This window comes from Panthera uncia, chromosome C2, assembly GCF_023721935.1.
Source record: "Panthera uncia isolate 11264 chromosome C2, Puncia_PCG_1.0, whole genome shotgun sequence".
NCBI classification, from domain to species: domain Eukaryota; kingdom Metazoa; phylum Chordata; class Mammalia; order Carnivora; family Felidae; genus Panthera; species Panthera uncia.
The window spans coordinates 148,250,404-148,257,061 of NC_064810.1; the positions used below are offsets into that span (position 1 = coordinate 148,250,404).

Genomic DNA, 6,658 nt, shown 5'->3' on the forward strand with positions numbered 1-6,658 from the left:
TCACATTGTATCTCCTCCCTTGGGTTTTTGTATTTCTGCTTGGGAATCTCCCTTCATAGGGGCAATTTGTTTTTTAAGAGTTTGTTTTTTTCTTGGGGTGACTGGGTGGCTCAATCGGTTACATGTTCAACTTAAGCTCAGGTCAAGATCTCAAGGTTCGTGAGTTCCAGTCTCGTATCTGGCTCTGTGCTGACAGCTCAGAGCCTGGAGCCTGCTTGGGACTCTGTGTCTCCCTGTCTCTCTGCCCCTCCTCTCTCTCTCTCTCTCTCTCTCTCTCTCAAAAATAAGTAAACATTAGGAAAAAAAATTTTAAAGAGGTTTTTTTTTCTTTTAACTCAAGACAAAATATTTGGTTAAAATGTTCATTTTATTTTAAACAAAATATTGTTAATCTGATAAATTCTGTTGATTTTTTAAATTATTTTATCTTTCCACGATTCTTGGTCAACTACTTTTTATTATCCTCAGCATTGACTAGCTGGATTCTCCTGTCTGTTTTTGGGAAGTTCCCATTTTTGTTGTTTAGTTTTTAAGGTGGTCTTTGGTTTGTTTCATTTTTTTGTTTTGGTGTTTTCTGAGATTTGCCTTTGCTTGCTTTCCATCATGCATTTTCTTTGTTGATGTTCTTTAGCATCAAAGATCATGTATTTTCTAATAATAAAAAATTTAGCCCTCTGCCTGATGTGTAAGTTTCTACCATGCATTGTCACTACCTTTGCTCTCCCACGTAGTCTCCATTCAATCCCCAACCCCACTTCCCAGATCCTTCAGCCCCTGATACGTGCAAGAAATGCTCTTGTGCCAGCCCTGATCTACAGGAAGTGCATTGTTGACATCCGCTACCAGAGGGCCACCTTTCTACTCACTTCTCTCTCTCTTTTTTTTTAAGTTTATTTATTTATTTTGAAGGTGGGGGCGGGGGGGGGGGGGCAGAGACAGAGGGAGAGAGAGAATCCCAAGCAGCCTGATGCTGCTCAAACTCACCAACTGTGAGATCATGACCATTCATGACCGATAATGACTGATCATGACCCATCATGACAGAGCCGGAGTCAGACGCTCAAACAACGGAGCCACCCAGGCGCCCCTCTACTCACTTCTCTCCAGCAGCCTCTGTGCTGATTTCGGTTGCCTTCGCAACCCCAATTTCTTGAAATTTAGATCTTACTTGTCTCTTTTATTTGCTTAGGTGATATTTAACACGTTCCCCCCTCATCCTTCGTTCTCATAATACACAAGAGAAGATTACCGTCTCACGCAAACAAGTTCATATTGGAACTGCAGGTATATTTTTCTTTAAGGAGATTTATTTTGATTTTTTTTTTCTTTCTCAGAAGTTCCTGAGTAGAAACCCAATTATGTGGCTCTCATAGAAGACTTGGCTTTCTCTCAAAACAAAACAAACACAAAAGGGTTGGCTCTCTCTTTGGGAAGGGAGCAAAGTCTTCCCATTACCCTCCATCTGAAATTGAGCAGGCATTGCTATGAATATCAACCAGGACTTCCTTTAACTTCCCTGGACCTCGCTTTCTTCATTCAGGTGTTGAAGATTACTCAGTAACAACAAACAAAGCTTTAATTCTTTTTTCAATATTATACATTTGTCCGATACATGAATTTCCATTAATTAACCTGACAAGTTTTACTAATGAAATTCAAGTCAAGAAATCTCGTTTTCTTTCTTTTTTTTTTAATTTTTGAAGTTTATTTTTCCTTGAGAGAGAGAGGGTGTGCACAGGCAAGTGGAGTAGGGACAGAGAGAGGAAAGGAGAGAGAATCACAATCAGTCCAGGGGCTCAAACTCCCAAACCGCAAGATCATGACCTGAGCCAAAGTCAGATGTTCAACCAACTGAGCCACCCAGGTGCCCCCAAGTCAAGAAATCTTTATTCAAGACTGAAGGGAGAATGAAGAATAACATTTCAAGGGAAATGAGAAAGACCCTGCCTTTTTTTATATGGAATGTTTATAAATACAGTGATTTTTATTGGCTCTGTCTTCATGAAAAAAAATCCGTAACTACAATTCCAGATAAGCATGGATGTTCCCTTCCTCAGTCATCTACATCTATCATGTGCCTAGTCTCATGAAGGGTATCTGGTTACCCAGATTACAATTATAGAAATATCAATAAAGAAGTGAGCAACGTCCAGGGTGCATCCTAACTCCTGTACGATCCGGCACGTTACCCAAATGTAGCCCTTTCTTCAAAACCCAACAACCTACTATCTCCCCATGTTCCCTTCCACAGATGGATGAAGAATCAGGCATCCTCTTATACTTTATTGTACATTCTTTGTACTATCACTCACGTACTTAATTTCTTTCCTGCCACCTTCCACAGACCTAAAAGAACAAACCCACTCGATAAAGTAGAAAACTATAAATACCTAACAGTTGAGCCCTGGAAAACTCAGGAAAGCAAACTGAAGAAGAAAGTTAAAGCACGAAGATGCAGGCTGTTACTCATCAGAAGGGGAACGTGGCAGGGACAGTTTATTGTTCATCAAAATCAGGTTTTCTTCTTGGGCACACATCTAACTTGCCTTCCCCAGCTTCCTCTGGGTTGCAAGAGCTGTGGTCAGTGTCTGGAGTCAGGCAAGGAGGCAAAATCAAGAACCTCAGGGGATGGCAGGTCAATACGGAAGTCAACAAAGCCAGGCTCCGGTCTGCTGGGTTCAAATCCCAGCTTCACTCCTGACTAATTACGGAACCTTGAGTGACTTATTAATGTCGCTGGGCTGATTTATTTCTTCTTCTCTAAAACTTGGATAACAAAGCGATATGTCTCAAAGGGCTGTGTGAAAATGAAATACAGCTAAAGTTCGGTATCTGGCCCAGAGTAAGCCATCAATAAATGATGACTTTTTTTTTTTTTTTAATTAAGATGAACGAGACAGATGATGGAGCATATGTGGGGAGAATAGGCTGTGGCCCAAATCAGGAGCAAGGCCGGAAAGTGTGAGAACCAGGGTTTCGGTCAGTACAAATTCCCATGTGAAGCTGGGGCCTCTGATCTTTGGTCTTGCTCCAAAGAGCAGACGATGTAGGAGCAGCATGTAGGAGCAGGTCAGCCACTTCCACGGGGGAGGCGACAGCAACAGCGGGAATCACCCGTCCCTGAGGGAAGGAACCCCAAGGCCTGGCAGCCTCGGAGGCGGACACCAGGCAGCATCAGCTCTCTGAGATTTACCGGGAAAAGAGGGCTTGCCCATGTGTCAGAATCTCAGATCCTCTAAAAGACAGCTATGTGACTTCTGGGCGGGTCTCCGGAGCTTCTTTTCTTCTCGTCTAAAATATGATATGTTTAAAGAGCTTGAAGTATGACTCAATAAGGTAGCCTATCAGCTTATGAAATACCTAATAGGGCGTAGCTCAGTAAATCCTTAACACATGTCAGTGAAACGGGAGAAATGGTGGCTATATGGTCTGTGCTGATGGGTAAGTGGCTCGGCCGGGCATGGGAACGATCGGTTTGTTCTGAAAACCACATTCGGAAGCATTGCTCATTGCGAGTAAACACTTAACAGTGTCCAGTGCGTGCTGAGTTGGCTCTGACGTATAAACACATTTAAGACTCTGTGAACGAGTGTGTGCTCCATCCAGTGGGGCAGCCTCAGACCCTCCTGTTTCCTCAGCGCTATTCCCCCTGTTCTCAGGACTGCTCTTGGCCATGGTCTGGGACACCCACTTCCTCCCTGCTCCAGGTGTCCCCCCATGGCCTCCATCATCGCCTCCTCTGCCCACTGTGCTATGGCTCCCGGTTCTCAGACGGAAGCTGTGGTCGTTGTGTTTGCATTCTCTTTAGGTGGAGCTTTCAGTAGCTCGACTCTGTGCCAGACCCTCCTCTGGAAACTTCCCAAGGGCTGAGCCCTTGGGTGCAATGAACATCTGTTGCAGACTTTGCGAGGAAACTCTAATTCCACAGAGTGGATTATCTCCCCCTTTGCTCCTACATGCCACCTACATGCTACCCGTACCGAACCACCTGGAGATCCCTTTCATGGCTCCGTATATACAATATGAGCTCGGCTTGGAATGGTTGATCCCTGGGAATGGTACAGATGGGGTAGATGGATCTTTGTGTCATTTGCGGGTGAGGAAATTCGAGTCCAATGAATGAATGACTGTCTACTCCTTGAACATTAGCCTCCATTCCCTCATCATCTCTTTCCTGGACCTTCACAACAGCCTCCTAGATGTTTTTTCTGCCTCCCTCCCTACTCAAAGTTGTCCTCACGATCTCCAGAATGATGTACCTTACTAAAGCATTCTTTTTTTTCATTTTTTTTTTTTTACATTTATTTATTTTTGAGAGACAGAGACAGAGCACAAGTCGGGGAGGGGCAGAGAGAGAGAGAGAGACACAGAATCTGAAGCAGGCTCCAGGCTCTGAGCTGTCAGCACAGAGCCCGAGGCAGGGCTCGAACTCACAAACTGTGAGATCGTGACCTGAGCCAAAGTCGCACGCTTATCCGACTGAGCCACCCAGACGCCCCCTAAAGCATTCTTAATGATAGAAAGTGTCTCGAACGGTGGGCCAGGAAGTGTGGCTGCCAGTGAAGCTTTTCTGAGAGACTCATGGCAATTCATCTACCCTCTCTGGAACTTGTTTTTTTCTTTCCCCTATTAAATTAGGCTCGTTGGACTATAGACTGATGTCTATACTCCTTCTACAGGTCTGTGGTTCTAAGGAATTGTTTTAGAACATGAGCTCTCTTACAGACTCAGATGACGCCTATGCATGGGAACATTTCTTATTCCAAAACTTCACCCGCTCTTGTAAGAAACTGTAGGATCCATTCTGTGTTACACTAATATTAGTGAAGAATTAATTCAAGCAAAATTCTTTCTGCAATATAAGAGAACAGAGAAAGATTGACCCACGATGAGAGAGATGAGTAATCTGGTCCACTTGTGTCTTGGGATGGGGGCATGGAGGCCCATGGGTATTAGAATTTAGTCAGAGGAGCAAAGCCAAGCAGATGGCCCAGATCCTCAGTGCCAAGTAGAAGCCATGGCCCAGGACCTAGAGGGAAAGCCACAGCTGGGCCACATAAGGGTCAGATAGTGATGGCAAGAACCAGGAAGCAGTGGGGCATCATCAAAAAACTACATAATATAAACCCATTCAGTATGAACAGAGAAGCAAAGAAGGGAAATGGGAGAGTGAGGGTAGGAATGAGTGCATTTGTAAGTAGAACATTATTCGGATTATCGATTCACCAGCCTATGACTACAGAAAGGAGACAGCATTTACATATCTGTTCCAAAAACAACTTCAAGTCCCCGATCCGTGAAGCAAAGAATTTGAACTCTTCAAAATAGCCCTAAGTTTTTCTGAGTGTACATAACGGGGCTGACAACCCAGCCTTGCTCAACAATCACCAATAAGTCAGCCTTTTCTTCTCTTCGAGTTGCTGTTCACCACCTGCAAATATCCCTGTTTCTCCTGCTTATAGAAGGCCTAGAGAAAGAGCCTTCTGGATTTTTTTTTTCACATACATCCATGCAGTAGGTGTTCAGTGGTGTCCAGAACAATATCCCTCAAATTGCTACACGTTCTGTTCAGTTATTTAAAGAGTCAGTAAAGGAGGGATGTTCATATGCTGACAGCCTCCCTTTTTACCCTCTCTCCAGGAGTCCCACTTGTCCCTCAGAGATGGTGGGAGCAAGGACAGTTTATTTAGAGCAGTAGACTTTCTCCATTACTATGAATCCCATCTGACTTGTAATCCTCACGGTGACCCCCATGGCGGAGAAGTCTAAACAAAGAGAACTTGCCAATCCCAAGTCATTGACACTGACCATGGGTGGTGCCCACAGGCTTGAAGCCCCCCCACCTTGGATCTATGTGTTCTACAAAGCCAACACCCTCTTTCCTTTGTTCCTCCCTTATTCCCACTGTGTCTTCACCGGGTGCCTCCATCACACATCCATCAGACTGTCCCACAGCGCTGCTGACTTCTTGCCCAAAGCACACCTCCATTACCACCTCCTTTGGGGAAAGTGGTTTGACCCCCTACTTGCATATGCCGGGCAACTGTCCCATCCTTTCTTGATGATAAATCTGTTGTTAGTTGGTCCCATTCCAATTTTGCAGAATAAACCACAGTATGTGTCTCAGACACAAATTTTGCTAAGAGCGGGATGTTATCAGAGGCACCAACTGGTGTTAAATGACCTTTTCTTCACTGGTTTCATCATACCTTTAGTTCTTACTTACAGACACATCAACCCGCATGGTGTTGACCCATTTTCCACTTGGTTTTGGTACTTTTGGTTGTTTTTAATGCAAGCGTCTTTTCCCTCATATATTTATGACCAAACTTACTCCTTATCATTGTACTTTCTGTTCCTTCACTTATTTCTTTTCCTTCTTTCTTTATTTTTTTTCCACATCAGACGGGTAATGTGCCGACATCGTAACAAGGTTTAAGGGAGGCGCATGTCACACAACGGCGTGAACATCCAATCGTCACACTTACGAACTACAAAAGGATCTCTTTTCCTTCTTTAATTTAAAAATTTTTTTTCAACGTTTTTTATTTATTTTTGGGACAGAGAGAAACAGAGCATGAACGGGGGAGGAGCAGAGAGAGAGGGAGACACAGAATCGGAAACAGGCTCCAGGCTCCGAGCCATCAGCCCAGAGCCC

The 6,658-nt window shown here is 44.2% G+C and overlaps 1 non-coding gene across 1 annotated transcript; it reads right to left on the bottom strand.

Annotated features, from left to right (window-relative positions):
- Positions 1-6,399: 6,399 nt before the first annotated feature.
- On the bottom strand, positions 6,400-6,503 carry LOC125922255 (small nucleolar RNA U13). The gene has a single exon (XR_007457675.1). It is a non-coding gene; the product is annotated as a small nucleolar RNA U13 (small nucleolar RNA).
- Between the last annotated feature and the right edge of the window lie 155 nt (positions 6,504-6,658).